General features: G+C 48.1%; 1 protein-coding gene across 1 annotated transcript in view; it reads left to right on the forward strand.

Annotated features, from left to right (window-relative positions):
• The first annotated feature begins 492 nt into the window (after nt 1-492).
• ADAMTS17 (ADAM metallopeptidase with thrombospondin type 1 motif 17) overlaps nt 493-17,829 on the forward strand; it is a 389,915-nt gene continuing 372,578 nt past the window's right edge. Inside the window, exons 1-2 of the mRNA XM_064267055.1 lie at nt 493-651; nt 10,584-10,749. The gene's annotated coding sequence lies outside the window, so the exon portion shown is untranslated. The remainder of the gene's footprint in view (nt 652-10,583; nt 10,750-17,829) is intronic.

The following is a 17,829-nucleotide window of genomic DNA, read 5'->3' on the forward strand; positions in this document are numbered from 1 at the left end:
TGGAGCGGGCCCGGGCGCAGGCACCGGCCGGAGCTGGGTGGAGCGGGGCCCGGGCGCAGGAGCGCTCGCGGGGTGGAGCGGGGCCCGGGCGCAGGAGCCCTCGCGGGGTGGAGCGGGCCCAGGCGCAGGCACCGGCCGGAGCGGGGAGCTGGGCGAGGCAGGGCAAGAGCGCCGCCCGGGCCGCGTCGTCCAGGCTGGAGCCCGAGCGCGTCGGCAGGGAGGGCGGGCGGGCGGGCGGCCCGGGCCCCGGCGCGCTGACGCGTCTCCTCTCTCCCCGCAGCTGGCGGCGACGCGGCGGCCGACGTGGAGGTGGTGCTTCCGCGGCGGGTGCGCCCAGACGAAGTGCACCTGCCGCCGCTGCCCAGCGCCCCGGGGCCCAGGCGGAGGCGACGACCCCGCGCGCCCCCCGCCGCCCCGCGGGCCCGGCCCGGAGAGCGCGCCCTGCTGCTGCACCTGCCGGCCTTCGGGCGCGACCTCTACCTGCAGCTGCGCCGCGACCTGCGCTTCCTGTCCCGCGGCTTCGAGGTGGAGGAGGCGGGCGCCGCCGGACGCCGCGGCCGGCCGGCCGACCTGTGCTTCTACTCGGGCCGTGTGCTGGGCCACCCCGGCTCCCTCGCCTCGCTCAGCGCCTGCGGCGCCGCCGGCGGCCTGGTATTGCCCAGTTCCCTGTGGGTGGGGGACGCCTGGGCAGGAAGTCCAGCCTTAAACTCTCCGACACCCCTCCTCTGCCATCCCCGAGCTTCTGGCGGAGGGTCTGTGCAGAGTGGGAGGCGGGAAAGGAAGCGGCCGATCGCCCAGTCCCTCCGCCAGCTAGCACTGAGCCTCTGCGGTTTGCAGCGCCTGCGGGCTTTGGTGACTTTGGGATTGCATAGGTGGATGCCACAGCACGCCCAGGGGAGCTCAGATCTATGGGGATGAAACCTTCAGCCTAGACTGAGAGGGGCCCTTCACCTGGGTGTAGCGGGAACACTTTGCATCTGTACGGGTGCGTGCATGTGGGTGTTGGTGAAACCGGTTCAAACGCCTATGTGTGTATATCTCATCTATTCTTGGATGTGGGGATGAGTTGGTGAACATTCATCTTTCTGCCTTTTTGAGTATTCCTATACCTGGAGAGGAAGTTTGGAGTCCTCCCCACGCCCAAGGCATGGACTAACCCACTGTTCTTAGTTGAACCAGGAGAAGGAGGGTGTTCTCAGCAGATATTTGTCCACACCCACCCCCAGCCTGGTCTGAGGGGGGCTCTGTTTACATTGGCAGTAAGACCTTACCCCTGACCTTAGGTGCACCTCCGCTGTGGCAGTACCTTCCTTCTCCCCTCTTGTTGCGTATGGGGCACCTGCGACAGGTGCTCTGAGGAGTGGTGATGTTCTTGTGTGCCTGGGGCTGGCACCGTCATTCCTCTTAGATCTCTGCCCCACACATGCCCACACTTGATCACTTGGTGGCCCTGGTGCCCAGCAAACCCTTCCCAGTATCTCCATCCTGCCCTCAAGGAGCACACATGGCTAGCAGATGGGCTGCCCCCAGCAAAGCCTGGTGTTGGGTCAGGGTATGAAACACATGGTGTTTCCCCATCTTCCATCAGGACTGGTCCCAGGAGAGCAGTTTCTAATAATCTTTTGTGTCTGTTCTTCCCAGAGACAAGAAACTGTTCCCCCCACCTCCACCTTGTCTTGTTCCACCGTCTAGAATTCTCTAGCCCTTAGCTATGTAGTCTGTGACACGTCACCTAGAATGTGCACCAAAGCTAGGAAGCCTGGCATCCATGTCTCTATCTGAGACAGAAGAATAAAGTAGTTATCACTTCTGCTTTCTTTCCGGGTGTGTGGGGGAATGGTGGGGTGAGCTCCTAGGATTGGCCTTCATGAGTTCCCCGTTCAGGAATTTGCTGAGTCTTGATCAGGGTGTGATCCACTTTTGCTTGGCTGGGAATTGGCTGCTTTGGGGTAAGCAGGGAAAACTGGTGGGGGCCTGGTTGGGGGCCAGCGTGTAGCTGGGGCAGAGACAGTGGGCTGGGGGTGAGGAGGCACAAAGAGGAGCGAAGGAGGCCCAGATCTCTTTAGGAGGAAAGTCAAGGCTGTATCATGTTCTGGGAGGGACTCTAAGGCCCACATCATTTTTCGTGTATTTGCCAAAGTGTTTAAAGGCTAGGTCACATCACTGTACTGTACATGGAAACATCTGAATCCCATTTGCTGCGGTTTAGTAAGTTTCTGTCGAGGTCAGAGTTTATACTTCTTGGTGTAAAGTTTCCAGCGAGGAACTATCTGTGAAGGACCTGAGGGTGGAAATCTGGATAGCATTGATTTAAAATCCTACAGAGAGTGAGTTCTCAGCCTGCTCACAGATGGGATCCGAGCAGAGAGAGGGTTCATTTAAGTCCTCTGGTTTCTCAGGAAGGCCATGCTTCCCTTTGGCACCATGTGAGGGCGCTGTGCTTTAGAGAAAGGAACCTGGCCAAGAAACCAAGTTCAGTGTGAACAAGTTGCTGGTGGACCTCTAAGACTTTAAACTCCTGCTTGACCACACACTTCTGTTGTTTAGTCTGCCGTGTTCAGCCCGTTTGTGGGAAGCTGGGTGTTGCACACGGGTTCCCTGATTACACATAAATGAAGGGCTGAAGGCAGGAGGGAAGCTGCAGCGTGGTCACTGGGAATGGATTTCTGGGTTGCGAGGTCCTCCAGGAAGACATAAGTAAAAGCAAGCAACAGGAGCTCAAGGCTACCCACGTGTCATTGCGCTCCATCTTACTTCCATTGTAGTTCTCAACTGTTCAGTGATGATTTTGTTTTAATTGACGGCTGGGAAAGCACTGGGAAGTTGAGTGTGGAGCTGTGTGTGCGTCTGTTGGAACTGGCTCAGCTGAAAGGCGTGGGAACGAGGACAGATGTCAAGTAGATGATTTTGGTGGCTGCGGATGGGGCATTTCAAAACCTCCTCCAATGCAAAGTATCCAAAGAGTCATGTAGCGCGGGGTAGGCACATTTTCTCTGAAGGACCACAGTAAATATTTTGGGCTTAGCGCAGAAGCAGCCATAAACAGTCCATAGACAAAAAAATGTGGCTGTGTGCCACTAAACAGCACCCCGATGTCGGTAACATTTTAACTGCCAGTACATCCCCCTGTACCGAACAGCTCCAGAATGGCTTAGCGGAGAGCGTGGAGCTCAGGAGTAGGGAGCTGCAGCCTCTGACCCCAGGTGCGTAGAATCGGGCTGCTGGTTTCTAGATCCATTTGCTGTCTATTTAAAGGAGATAAGTAATTAGAATAGATCATTACCTAATTGTTAATGGGATGTGAAGAGTAAATTGCATTTGGTTTTGTGTTCCCCCTTTCGGCAGAGGGCAGAGATGCAGGCCTGGCGATGCCTCTTCTCTCTGTGTCGTATCTTGAGAAGCCTGCAAGCGGCCCTTCTTGGGCCTTCAAAAACCGCAGCTCAAATATTAATGGTTTTCTCTTTCTGTTTTTTTACGTTGCTCTCTGATTGCCGTTGCCCACGCCTTCCCTCCCACTGCAGCCCTCCAGAGCTAGGCTCAGCTCTCTTAGGATGCCAGATACTGGATGCTTGCGGCATCGCTACTCATGGGTGCCAGGTGGCCAGTGACCATCACCTAGGGCATGAAAATAGATGTTCTGCTTTGAACTTTTAGTTGGCAATGCGTAAAACAGGAAAAGGAAGTACATGATGAGATGATGAATTGAAGAACTGTCCTTAGGCTGATGGCGTCCTTGGAGCGCGTTTTCTGAACTCTGAAGCGCTGCAGCTGCCTGGCCTCGGTCTGTGCAGTGGGAGACGATTTTGCAGCCAGTGTGTTGGAGGGAACCAGGCAGAGTCATTGGTTGAGCTTTCCCTGTGCGTTCCTCTGCACACAGGCACAGTGATTCATGGAAAGGAAGCCGCAGGGGCATTCAGGGCTAGGAATGGGGCCCAGTGATCTTAGGTGAGTCACTTCACTCCTTTGAGCTTCCTGGGTGCAGCCATAAAGGGTTGCATCACGTCGGCCTTATACGGCTATTAAGAGAATGAAATGTTCGCTGCCATCGAGTTGGTCCCTGACTCCAGATGACCCCATGCATAGTGGAAGGAAACACCGCCCAGTCCTGTGCTATCCCTATGATTGGTCGTGGATCAGACCATTTTGATTCATAGGGTTTTCACCGGCTGATTTTCAGAAGTAGATTGCCAGGCCTCTCTTCCTGGTCCATCTTAGACTGGATGCTCTGTGAAACCTGTTCAGGATCATAGCAATATGCAAGTTTCTGCTGACACACAAGTGCTGGCTATGTGTGAGGTGCATTGGCAGGGAATCGAGCCCAGGTCTCCTGCATGGAAGGTGAGAATTCTACCACTGAACAACCACTGGCCCCACATGAAATGAGACAAAACCATTGCTGTCAAGTTGATTCTGACTCATAGCGGCTCTTTAGGACAGAATAGAACTGCCCCTTAGAGTTTCCGAGGAGTGCCTGGTAGACTTGAACTGCTGACGTTCTGGCTAGTAGCCATAGCACTTAACTACTACGCCACCAGGGTTTCCATGAAATGAGATAGAGGGTGTGAAACCATTGAGTGGCCTGGCACATTAAGGCATTAAAAATTTGTTCCTTTTCTTGCCCCACAGGTTGCCCCCAGACTTTTCCAGCTATAAATCGATCTATCAGTCCACACGTTGGCTGAATGAGCAGATCATTCCCATGCACCTGCCACATGTAGGACACCATGGTAGATTCTCAACTGGCCTCAGAGAGAATACAGTACAGGCTCTGCTGGGAGACGGGCGGAGCTGCACAGAAGGGCAGGGGCGCCAGCCTGCAGGGTGGCTGAGGGGGAGGCTGCAGGGAGGCTTCCAGAAGCAAGGTCTTCAGGGAGCAGGAGGAGTGGAGCCCAAGGGAATGGCCTCAGATTCCGGAAGGGAGGGAGGAGTAACGACCACCACGTCTATCCTTCCTGAGATGAGGGACCCATGGATTTCATGGAGTGGGCCCAGATGCAACCCTAAGCACCTGGAATTTATCCTAAGGCAGTGGTTCTCAAGCTTGAGCCTTTCTGAATTCCCTGGAGGTCCTGTTAACCACAGACCTCTGGGTCCCACCCTCAGAGATTCAGATCCAGCAGTTCTGGGGTGGAACCTGAGAACTTGCATTTCTAATAAGTTTCCAGGTGATGCTGCTGGTCTGGGGACCCCACTTTCAGAACCCCTGGCCTAGAGGAGCAGTGTGGACTGTTGATTAGGGAAGCCCCATGTGATGGTGGTGGGGGGTGGTCTGGCAGGGTGGGGGGCACTGGAGGTGGGTGGGTGCTTATATTGCGGAAATGGAAAGGCAGGCGGGCTTCGAGGGAGATTTTGAAGGATGAGTGGACAGCCCTCCAGTCACTGACTATCTGGTGATGAGAAGGGGAGCCAGCAGTGAGCCCCGCCCCAGGGAAGCTGGCGTGGGAAGGCAGGCCAGGCTTGTGTGCAGGTCGTCTGCATTTGCAGCGGCAGTCGCACAGCGGGACTTTGAATGGTGCTCTAGGAGACGGGCAGGGGGACTCTGGCCTGGGCTTGGGAAGCCCCTGGTGCATGTGCCAGGTCGCGTGTGCTCTTTCTGTGCAAGAGGTGTGAGCCTGACTGTGCTGAGGCCCCCAGGAGACCAGAGGCACATACAGGTGGACCTCCAGCCCCAATCTGCTCCATCCTCTTGAGCCACCCGAGTTCACCCAGAGGTGCCTCAGAAAAAAGGCCTGGCAACCTACTTCCAAAAAAATCAGCCGTGGAAACCCCGTGAAGCACAGCCCTGATCTGATGCACGTGGGGTTATCATGAGTGGGCGTCGGTGGCAACTGTTTTTTTTTTTTTTCCTCAAACTATCTACGCTAAGTTTCTTGATGTAGGAAAGGCAGTGTGAGACTCGTCCCTGTTCAGCATGGAGCTCCCGCCTCCTGAGGAGAGGGCTGGGGAGGGTCCCCGGGCTCTCATGGCCCTGAACTACCCTGAACCAGGACAGCAGTTCAGTGGTCACGGGGCTTTCTCCCCTAGACAGAGGTATTTTCTTCAGTTCCAGAGTAACGCTGTGACCAGCTGATTTCCTTGACATTGTGCAAAAGCATTTTCTAAGTTATGTCAAGGAGTTGTGCTGGTATTCACTAAAAACACCCAGTTGCCGTTGAATTGATTCTGACGGCAGCCTTCGGCGTGTCAGAGTAGTGCTGTGCGTCCTAGAGTTTTCAGTGGCTGATTTTTTGGAAGTAGATGGCCAGGCCTTTCTTCTGAGGGGCCTCCGGGTGGACTCAAACCTCCAGCCTTTCGGTTAGCAGCTGAGTGTGTTAACCATTTGCACCACCCAGCAGTGGGCAGAGCCCCACAGTCACAGGAAGGCCCAGGCACTAGCTTCGTGTAGGCAGTCCAAATCCAGGATTCCCCAGACATTGCAAACAAGGGTCTCTGGCACCCAGTTTAAAGGTTGAACAGCAGTTACCAACCTGGTCGTACATTGAAATCTCCTGGCAAGCTTTTAAAAAATACCAGTGGCTGCATTCCATCTAGAGAGTCTGATCCAGTTGGCCCAGAGTGAGGCTTAGGCGCCAGGAGTTGTGCAGCCAGGGATGAGAACCCCTGAGCAAGGGAGACTGCAGAAAGTCCATTCCATTCCACTCCATTCACCTCTCCTGTCCCTTCTCCTCCTTTTCTGGTCTATTCCATTTATTGCATTCATTCTTTCCGCTCCGTTCCATTCCATTCCATTCCGGACATTCTCTTTAGTAGCTATTATATGATAGATGTTGGAAACGTAAAGAGGAACGAGCCAGATCCAGCCTCAGAGGAACCAGCTATCTACTAGGCCATGGCAAATGCACTGTACTACAGTGGGCTGGACACAGTGTGGTGGGCCTGCAGGGAAGGGGGATTAATTCTGCAGAGAGAAGAGGCTGGACAGGGGAGGGGAGGTAAGGCCAGGGATGGGTAAGGCAGGGCTGACAAGTATTGGCACTGGGCCGAGGTTGTGGGGGATCAGCAGGGACACTTTTCAATACAACATTTCACTACTGGTAATGTGATGGTGGCATGATGTTAAAGTCAGCTGTAGAGATGCCTCAGAGAGTAAAGTGATGTAAGGCTGGGATTAAGGAGGAGCAGGTCTAGTCCTTCCCTGTACTGGCCCTTGGGTGAGGGCTTGGCCCAGCCACCTTCTTCCTGGGTGTTAGTCCTGGCCATATCCTGCTTGAGAACAGACCACAAGAGGGCACGTGGCTACTCGGTAGACTACACCCCATTCATCCATTAACCTACCTCTCACTACCATTGCCATTTTTTCCCCAAATGTGTGTAAACCAGCATGTGGGTCCCTCCAGGGAAGATATTCTAAAGGAAAACTTCCCCAAGGAGCTAGATTATGCTGATGTGTGCGTGTGTATATATATATGCACGTGTGTATTTATGTCTGTATATGTATATTAATGTGCTTGCTGCCAGCTGAAAGGTTGGAGGTTCTAGTCCACCCAGGGGTGCCTCAGAAGAAAGGTCTAGTGATCTACTTCCAAAAAGTCAGCCATTGAGAGCCCTACGGAGCACAGTTCTCCTCTGACATACATGGGGTCGGTCATACGTGTCAACTTGATGGCAGCTGGTTTTATGTCTATGTGTATGTGCGTATGTAGGTATGCGTGTACATATACGCCTAAATATAAAATTTTAAAAGGATGTCTCACCAAGCTGAGTGTATCGCATTGGGGTGACCTCTACCTGGCCTTTTACATCACAGCTTGTAAAGGCCAATACTGGACTGAACGAATGCTCACTGGCTTTGAAAGTGCTAGACCCAAGGGCGTTGTTGATTTCCATCAGAGCGTTTTGGGAGGGTCCAGCCCCTTTGTCAGAGCTGAGTGCCTTCCAGGGAGCACTGGGCTCCTTCCGTGTGGAGCAGCACCCTGTACGCTGCCACCTCCGACCAGCTTCCTTGTGACACTGGCGTTTGCACTGGAAGAACTGGTGGGGGTGTTCTGAATTGAGGCTTTCTTTACGCACACGTGCAGCGGCCTTTATGTATCCCACCAGGTGACCCCACCTCCACTTCTTCAGCCTCCCCAAAGTTTCTTCGTGAGCAAATGCAAGTTTTAACTTCAAAGGACAGGAAAGAAAGCTGTGCTTTCCTGCAGGCTGGGCAATGCCACTTTAAGACAGTTTTATTTGGGCAGTAAATCTCCCAGTTATCCTTGGCAAAAGTTCTAATGAAATGGAAACCTTGAAATCTGCTTAGAATAGTAAGTATAGTCTCATGGTATCTTGAAGACTAAAGGTTGTGGGAGACCTTAGTTGATCTGATTTACTCACAGAGAGGATCTGCTGTTGCAGAATTTACTGGGGGTCTGCGTTATTTGGTGGGGTCCCTTGGGTGGTGCGAACAGTTAATGCTCTAAGCTGCTAACCAGAAGGTTGAAGGTTCGCGTCTTCCCAGAGGTGCCTCAGAAGAAAGGCCTGCTAATCTTCTTCTGAAAAATCAGCCAGCGAGAGCCCTGTGGAGCGCAGTTCTCCTCCGACCCCGGGATTCCTGTGAGTCGGAGTTGATCCGGTGGCAGTTGGCTGGTTTGGCGTCATTTGGCTTGAGTGGGATCTGCACCAGAGGCTGGAGGGAGAACTGGCTTGAGTGGAATCTGCACCGAGGCTGGAGGGAGAACTGGCTTGAGTGGGATCTGCACCGAGGCTGGAGGGAGAACTGTTCTTTGGTTTAGAGCAGTGCTTCTCAAAGTGGGCTCCCCGGACCAGCGGTATCACAAGGCCAGTGTTAGAAATGCAAATGCTCCGGTCTCACCCGAGATCCCTAGGTGATTTTGGTGCGTGCTATTTTTTTTTTTTTTTAGGGTTTGAGAGCTTGGGGCATGCTAGGGTTTAGAATTTTATGGCTTCTTGAAGATGATGGTAGGAGAGAGAGCCTAGGACTGATCCACCGGGTCTGTGGAACCTGTTTAGGCAAAGGCGGTCCAGGAGCTGTGTCCAGGAGGGAGGCTGTTGTCTGCAGACACTGTACAAATGCCAGGTCCTCTCTCAGCCCTGCTGACTCCCTGTGGGAGGTTTGTCTTGTTTCGCTGACTCTGTTTAAGGAGGGAAGTTGGCTCAGGTACCCCCTGGAAGACAGGTAAACTGTTTTAATGCTGTCAGAACTGATCCCAAGAGAGGGGAAAAGTTCTTTGCATGATGTATTTTTTTCTTCTTAGGATTAATATTCACTTTATTGCATGATGTATTTTTTTTTCTTTTTAGAATTACTATTCACTTTAGTAAAGCCCTGGATGATGTAAACAGTTAAGCACTCAATAACTAACTGGAAGGTTGTTGGTTGGAACCCACCCAGAGGCACCTGAGAAGACAGTCCTGGTGGTCTGCTTCAGAAAGGTCACAGCCTTGAAAACCCTGTGGAGAAGTTCTGTTCTGCACACATGGGGTTGCCATGAGTTAGCATCCACTCCATGGCAGCTGGTTTGGTGTTTTTGTTTTTTAGTAAAGTGACAGGTTAAAAATCCTAATTTTTAGGTTTTTCATTTAATTTACACATCTTTTTCTATTTATAAATCTAGCAAGTTTTTGCAAACGAGGCTTGAATAATATTTGGCTCCATTTACAAATTTGGCCATTGACAACTTCTAAACATTGAAAACAATATTTAGTTTTAAGTTCTTTGGCTGTCTGATTAAAAAACAAACCCTTCTCAAGTACTTAAGTAATTCTCATAAACCTAATAACTTAGTTTTACAAATATGGGAAGTCTTAAGTTCTCAATATTCTCATACTACTTATAAATCTAATAATATTTCACTGTACAATCACAAATGTAAATCAATTAAACACTTTAAATTAGAATAACAGATCCATTCCATTTGTCATCTTCCCAAATTCTCTTCAACGTTACGAGTTCTAAAAAAGTGTACAAATTCTCTATCACAAAACTATTGATACTCTAGGTCTTATTTCATCTTATATTCAATTCTATGGAAACCCTGGTGGTGTAGTGGTTAAGTGCTACAGCTGCTAACCAAAAGGTTGGCAGTTCAAATCCTCCAGGCACTTCTTGGAAACTCTATGGGCCAGTTCTACCCTGTCCTATAGGGTCGCTATGAGTCGGAATCGACTCGACGGCATTGGGTTTGTTTTTGGTTTTTATATTCAATTCTAAGTATCCCCAGCAATAAGATACATTTTCCCATTAAGGATATAATTGTTCATTGTCAGCAATTTTGGGGTTGCCTTCTCAAGTGGACTTTTGGGGGATGATTTTAAAAATATGTTTTTAAATCAAGAAGTTTATTATCATGATAAAGTAATGCATCTTGTTTGAAAGCAGAGTTGGAAAGTGATCGTGGCTGTATGTAATCTCTGCCTCCACCCACCCGTACACACACCCTTGGTGTTTTCTCTTCACCTGAGATGCTCAGTGGGGTGTTTCGAGGTCACACAGAAACTCATGCAAAACAGCAATCTGCCAGGAAAAATCTAAGGCTTGAAAACCAGATCCTTGAGGTGCCTGTGCCCCCTCAGGCTGCTGAGGCTGTGGACATGTGTGAGTGAGGATGGCTGATGCCCCACTGTCCTCTCGTTTCTGGCAGGTTGGTCTCATTCACCTTGGGCAGGAGCAGGTGCTCATCCAGCCGCTCAACAACTCCTGGGACCCCTTCAGTGGACGAGAGCATCTGGTCAGGCGCAAGTGGTCCTCAACACCCGGCCCCTCTGCCGAGGTGCAGGTCCCTGGGCAGCGTTGCAAGGTTCTAACAGGTGAGTCTGAGAAATGGCACCAGTGGTTCAGTGCACACTCACAGGTGTATCTCCAAATACACACGAGTCATGTGAGCAAGACCTTTAGTAATCAACCTTCTCCTTTCTGTCTACGCATATTAGGGCAGATTTCACGGGTAGCGGGCCTTTGGAAAAGTCATCATTTTGTTTTTGGAAGGAACCCAGGATCTCATTCATGCCATGCTTCGATTTTGTATGTCAGGAGTAGGCTAAAGACAGGAAAAGCTCAGTGGCTTATTTGTCAGACCTCGGGTTGGTGGCAGAGCTGGAGTGAGAATTCCCTCCCCTGAAGCTCTCCCAGAGCTTGCTCTTCTGATCCGGTGGTCCTCGGCTGGGCAGCACTAGTTAGAGTTCCCTGGGGACCTTCGAAGGCTCCCTGGTGGTGCAGTGGTTAAGAGCTTGGCTGCTAACCGAAAGGTCAGCAGTTCGAACCCACCAGCCACTCCCGGGGAGAAAGATGTGGCAGTCTGCTTGATAACGATTATAGCCTTAGAAGCCCTGTGGGGCAGCTCTACCCTGTTTAATAGGGCTACTATGAGTCAGAATTGACTTAATGCCAACAGGTTTGGTTTTTTGGCTTGGGGGACTTAAAGGATCCCTGGTTGCACAATGGTTAAATGCTTGGCTGTTAACTGAAAGGTCTGAGGTTCAAAACCACCAGCTGCTCCACTGGAGAAAGATGTGGCAGTCTGCTTCCAAAAAGATTACAGCCTTGGAAACCCCATGGGGCAGTTCTGCTCTGTTCTATAGGGTCGCTAAGAGCCAGAATTGACTTGATGGTGATGGGTTTGGTTTTTGCTCTGGGGGACTTTTAAAGCAGTGATCCTTGAAGTGTGACCCTGGGCCAGCAGCATCAGCAGCACCTGGGGACCTGATGACTCAAACTCTGGGGGTGGGCCCAGGAATCTGTGGCTTCACAAGTCCTCTAGGTGATTTCAGTGGTCACCGAAGTGTGAGGACTGCTGCTTTAAAAATGCCATGTGCTGGCCATCCCCCAAGAATCCTGATCTAATGGGTCTGAAGTGTGATTTGGGTATCAGTGTTTTTAAAGGAGATTCTGTTGTGCCACTCAGGGTGACCACCCAGGACCCCTGTCTTCTGTGCGAGCAGCCTGATGGTCACCTGTCAGGGGTTTAAGCACATTTCCTGGTGCTGTGTAACTAGCAGTCCATCTGCAGATGTCCTCTGATGAAGACCCACAATCTGCAATTCATGGCAGGAGAGCACGGGACCCCACGGCTAGCCTTTGGGAGTTTTAAGACTTATTTTTGTGTGCGTGTTTCTTGGTTTAGCATTCCAAGGACCTCAGAAATAAATTGATTGTATCATTGTAGAACAACATCGTTATTTGTAAGTGAGTCTCACTGCTCAGCTGTTGTGTGCTGTGTAGACCTCATTCTAGCCAGACTTTTGCCCTCCTTAGCCTGGTCTGCGTCTAGTAGGCGGCCTTATAGGTGATTTTGCTGAATAGAGGCTGTCTCTGAAGCCACAGGGAACTTGGGATGGTATATGCAGAGAGAATGGCACCAGGCACCAGGGCTTTTCCTCTGTTACTTTCTGCACTCTAACAAAAGGTAGACCTAGGTGTACAATGACCAGTATTTAAAAATACCCTCTAATGGGAAACAGTATGGATCCTTCGGTATGGATTACACCTGAATGTGAAGAAAACACAAATCCTCACAACTAGACTGTTGAATAACATCGTGATAAATGGAGAAGAAATTGACGTTGTCAATAATTTCATTGTACTTGGTTCAAAAATCAATGTTCATGGAAGCAGCGGTCAAGAAATCAAACGACATATTGTATTGGGGAAATCTGCTGCAAAAGACCTCTTTAAACTTTTAAAAGGCGAACTATCACTTTAATGATTAAGGTACGCCTGACCCCAAGCCATGGTTTTTTCAGTCGCCTCGTATGCATGTGAAAGTTGCATAATGAAAAAGATAAACAGAAGAATAATTGGTGTTTGAACTGTGGCTCTGGTGGAGAATAATGAATATATTGTGGACTGCAAAAAGAATAAACAAATCAGTCTTAGAAGAAATACAACCAGAATGTTCCTTAGACTTGCTTATTTTGGATGTATCATCAGGAAAGACCAATTGCCAGAAAAGAACATCATGGTTGGTAAAGTAGAGGGTCAGCGAAAACGAGCGAAACCCTCAATAAGATGGATTGACACAGTAGCTTAAAGGTTCAAACACACCAGTGATCACGAAGATGGCACAGGACTGGGCAGTGTTTCGTTCTGTTACACGTGAAGTTGCCATGAGTTGGAGCCAGCTCAATGGCAGCTAACGACAACAATGGGAAATAGGGGTTTTGATAAATCCAGTGGTTGTTCGTGTGGGTGGGCTTGTTGATCCTATCTAGTTCAGTATTGGTGGATAATTTTTTTTCTCTGTTTTCAAGTAAACGATTGTTAGTAATTCAAAATCTTTTTGCATTTTCCGAAGCTGATCTGAATATATAAGGTCAGAAGCAGAGGGATTTATGCTGAAACAGTGGTTCTCAGCCTTGGCTTACATTGGCATCACCTGGGTAGTAAGAACTACGAAGACCCAGGTCCTACCCCCGGAGACCCAGTGTAACTGGTCTTCAGTGCAGCCCGTGCAGCTGGCTGTTTGAAAGTTCCCCAGGTGTTCAGATGTTCAGCCAGCATTGAGAACTACTTCACTAAAAAAAAAAAAAAAAAAATTAGACATGAGTTATAGCACATATGGGCCACCAGCTGTGGATTTCCTCTGGTGAGAACCATCAAGCAGGGCCATACAATGAAACCCAAGGGCCTAGGTGTTTTCCTCGGGGCTTGGAACCAGTTTATCCTCATTTGAACCCCCGCCGAGTATTTGCATTTCTAACAAGTTCCCAGGGGATGTTAATATTGCTGGTTAGGGACCAATTCTGAGAACCACCAGTAAAGCAGTGGTTCTCAAATTTATTATACGTAAGAATCACCTGGAAATCTTGTTAAACTGTAGATTCTGATGTAGTGTATCTGGGGTGGAAATACAAGTTCTCAGCAGGGGTATCAACTGGAAGGAACTGGTTTAAAGTCCTGGTTTTATTTCCACTTTTCCCTCCACGCAAGCCAGCACTCATCAACTGCTCCTCAGTGATCAGAAACCCAGTTGTGTTTGCTGTTGACATCAGAGAATATTTGTCTAGTTACCAACTCCCATCCTCTTGAGGGGAGTGACCAGGAATTGCTGACAAAATGATAAATTTTGCTGGTGTTTGCATTTTTGTTCCTAAGAATAGTTTTGAGGTACCCTTCTGATATAATGTTTAGGTTTTAATGAAGCAAACAAAATAAACAAAACTGGGGAGGGGTGGATGTGCTGGGAAGGAAGTTAGAACAAGAGCAGCTGTGCCAATGGCTAATTAAAAGCTAATCTCCCCTTCCTTGCACTCATACCCCATGTGGACGTGTGTGTTGTGAAGGAGCAGTGTGTATATGTAAGTGGGAGCCAGACCCAGAAGAGAGGCCTCATTTTGCTTTTGGTCTTTTCTTGCTTTGTATGAATTACTCAGTAGACCTTGTTGCTGTGTTGATAAAGACAATGGTCCTTTTACTAGACTTAGCTAGCACCTTAGTTATCTAACGGTGCTCTAACAGAAAACCCACAAATGGATGGCTTTAACAGAAATTTATTTTCACACAGTTTGTTGTTGTTAGGTGCCATCAAGTCAGTTCCAACTCATAGCCACTGTGTGTACAACAGAAAGAAACACTGCCTGGTCCTGCGTCATCATCACAGTTGTTGCTATGTTTGAGCCCATTGTTGCAGCCTCTCTTAATTCATCTTGTTGAGGGTCTTCCTATTTTTCGCAGGCCCTCTACTTTATCAAGCATGATGTCCTTCTCCAGGGACTGATCCCTCCTGATAACATGTCTGAAGTATGTGAGACATTGTCTTGCCATCCTTGCCTCTGAGGAGCATTCTGGCTGCACTTCTTCCAAGACAGATATGTTTGTTCTTCTGGCAGTCTATGGTATTTTCAAGATTCAAGATGGTAAAATAATAGGACTCATTTGCCACCAGGAACTTTCAAAATAGGAATCCTACAAACTCTCTGAGTAGTGATGAACTCTTTAGAACCCAAATATTCCATCCAACAGTGGTGTCTGTGAAGGCATTGATTGTTTTAAAGGCAAGGATTGTTTTAAAAAAATCGTTGTAGTTGTTTTATAGTGTTGTCTGCTGGCATTGTGGTTAAGAGCTACAGCTGCTAACCAAAGATCAGCAGTTCAAATCCACCAGGCGCTCCTTGGAAGTCCTGTGGGACAGTTCCATTCTGCCCTATAGGCTCGCTATGAGTTGGAGTTAACTTGATGGCAATGAGTTTGTTTTTTTTGGTTCATGTATAGCATCATAAAGTTAATTTTAGTGAATATTTGGAGGTTACCGTAACTCTTTAAAAATGACGTATTGCTAATTTATGCAGTAACTTGCATGTACAATTACATATGTTATATATAATTGATTGGGACTTGTGGTTTGTATCAATTGTTTAGAAATAGCAGAAATCAAACTGGCTAAAATATTAAAGACATCATTAACATGGGCATATGAAATACAGGAGTCCAGCAATAGGTTGGGTTTCAGGTAAGGCTCGCTCAGGTGGGCTTGGCGTCTCTGCAGTTCTTTGCCTGTAAGACAGCTTTTTCTTCAGCTGGCTTCTCTCATGGTTACAAAGAGGCTACGGCAGTTCCAGTTTTCACATTTCCAAATTATACCAGAATACTGGACAATGTCAGTTTCTCAAATGCCCCAGCAAGTATCCTAAACTTTCCACGAAGGCATAGAATGCTGTGTAGATTGACATGTGCTGATAGCATAGGTCTGGATGGCTGGAACCCATCACTGTGGAAGAGGAATGTATTACCCTGCTTGACTTTGAACGCTCAGAGCCTAGCCTGGAGGCTGGGGTGTGGTCAGTTCCACCCAAAGAGCAGGACAGCTATTTAGGGAGACAACCACAAAATCAAACATAATTGCCTAATTTTGAGATATTGGACATGTCTTATAAGTGGACACCTAATTTTAAATGTTTCGCCTGCATCTTCCACTATTATGTAGTTATTTGTAAGAACCCAGTAGCAGCTGTTTTTCATGCTTTGCATGCTTAAAATTAAATAACAACAGCAGCAACAACAACAACAAGGCAGCCCCCCATTTTTCAAATAGAATCTAACCAAAAATCAGTCTTTAAAAGCAAATTTCTTCAGGTCTAACTTGTTTTTAGTTGATGTTCAGTTGGCTCTCACTCATGGTGACTTTATGATAGAATGAAACGCTGCCCAGTGCCATCGTAATGATCACTGGAAGTTTGAGTCCATTGTTGGGGTCGGGTGTAACTTATGTATAGTAAAATATAAACATATTATGTGTAGTTCAGTGAATTTTTACAGATGTGTATCTCTGTGTAACCACTATAAACCGAGATGTAGACGGTTCCCGTCACCCACACACTGTCCTCATACTCCTTTTCCAGCCAATAGCCCTCTCCGTCCCTAGGAGGGGAAACAATTTTTCTGACTTGTGACAATCTGGATTAGGTTTGCCTGTTCTTGAACCTCATTTAAATGGAGTCATATAGTGTGTACTCTTTGTGTCTGACTTCTTTTGCTCAGTGTAATGTGTGAGATTTGTTCAGGTTGTTGCATGTAGTTTGTGTGTATCAATCCTTCACTACTTATTATCTCTGTGGCAATAATCCTTTGTATCAGTATACCACTCCTGTTGATAAATATTTAAATTATTCCCTTTTTGGCTATTATGAATGAGTGAAATGAGGATTCTTGTACATGTGTTTTGCTTACATATGCACTCATTTCTATTGGATATATATCTAGGAGTGGAATTGTTGGGCTTATGGTAGGTATATATTTAACTTTATTGCAAACTGCCAAAATAGTTCTTTGAAGTGGTTGTATCATATTACATTTTCACCATCAATGAATGAGTTACTCTGTATCCTCACCAACACTTGGTATTGTCAGTGTTCTTAATTCTAGCCATTCTGGTGGGTATGTAGTAGTTTCTCATTGTGTTTTGAATTTGCGCCAATATATCTTGAGAAATTTGTTCTATGAGAAAGAGAAAGAAGAACAGGCTAAAAGCTTGATTCTCTTTAGTGTGACCCCTGAGGAGTCCCTTAACCTCTTGTGCCTTGGTTTCCTCATTTCTTAAATTGAGATGCTGGTGCCTGTCCTGTTTCTCTGGGTTATTGACAAGGAACACAACAGATGTTACCACTGCCAGCCACATTGGTGGGGACATTAAGCAGAACTCTCACAAATGCCTAAAAGATAAACAAACAAACAAAAAATAAATTTAGAAGAAATTTGAAAAGGAAACCTTACCAGAGGAACTGATATAATAGTTGGCTGGTCATCTATTCACAGTTTTACTCTTGATAAATGTTTAAGAGCTGGGTAACCTCAGGAAGGTTAATGAGCCTTTCTATACCTCAGTTTCATCATCTACAGCTTAATGACGTCATTTCCCTTTTGTTGTTATGTTGTTAGGTGCCCTCGAGTCGGTTCTGACTCATAGCGACCCCCTGCACAACAGAAAGAAACACTGCCTGGTCCTGCGCCATCCTTAAAATCACTGGTATGATTGAGCTCATTGTTGCAGCCACTGTGTCAGTCCACCTTGTTGAGGGTCTTCCTCTTTTCCGCTGACCCTGTACTCTGTCAAGCATGATGTCCCTTTCCAGGGACTGATCCCTCCTGACAACACGTCCAAAGTATGTAAGATGCAGTCTCACCATCCTTGCCTCTAAAGAGCATTCTGGTTGTACTTCTTCTAAGACAGATTTGTTTGTTCTTTTGGCAGTCCACGGTATATTCAATATTCTTTGCGAACACCACAATTCAAAAGCGGCGTTCTTCTTCAGTCTTCCTTATTCATTGTTCAGCTTTCACATGCATACGATGCCATCAGAAATACCATGGCTTGGGTCAGGTACACCTTAGTCTTCAGGGTGACATCTTTGCTCTTCAACACTTTGAAGAGGTCCTTTGCAGCAGATTTACCCAAT

This window comes from Loxodonta africana, chromosome 13 (genome assembly GCF_030014295.1).
Source record: "Loxodonta africana isolate mLoxAfr1 chromosome 13, mLoxAfr1.hap2, whole genome shotgun sequence".
Classification (NCBI taxonomy): domain Eukaryota; kingdom Metazoa; phylum Chordata; class Mammalia; order Proboscidea; family Elephantidae; genus Loxodonta; species Loxodonta africana.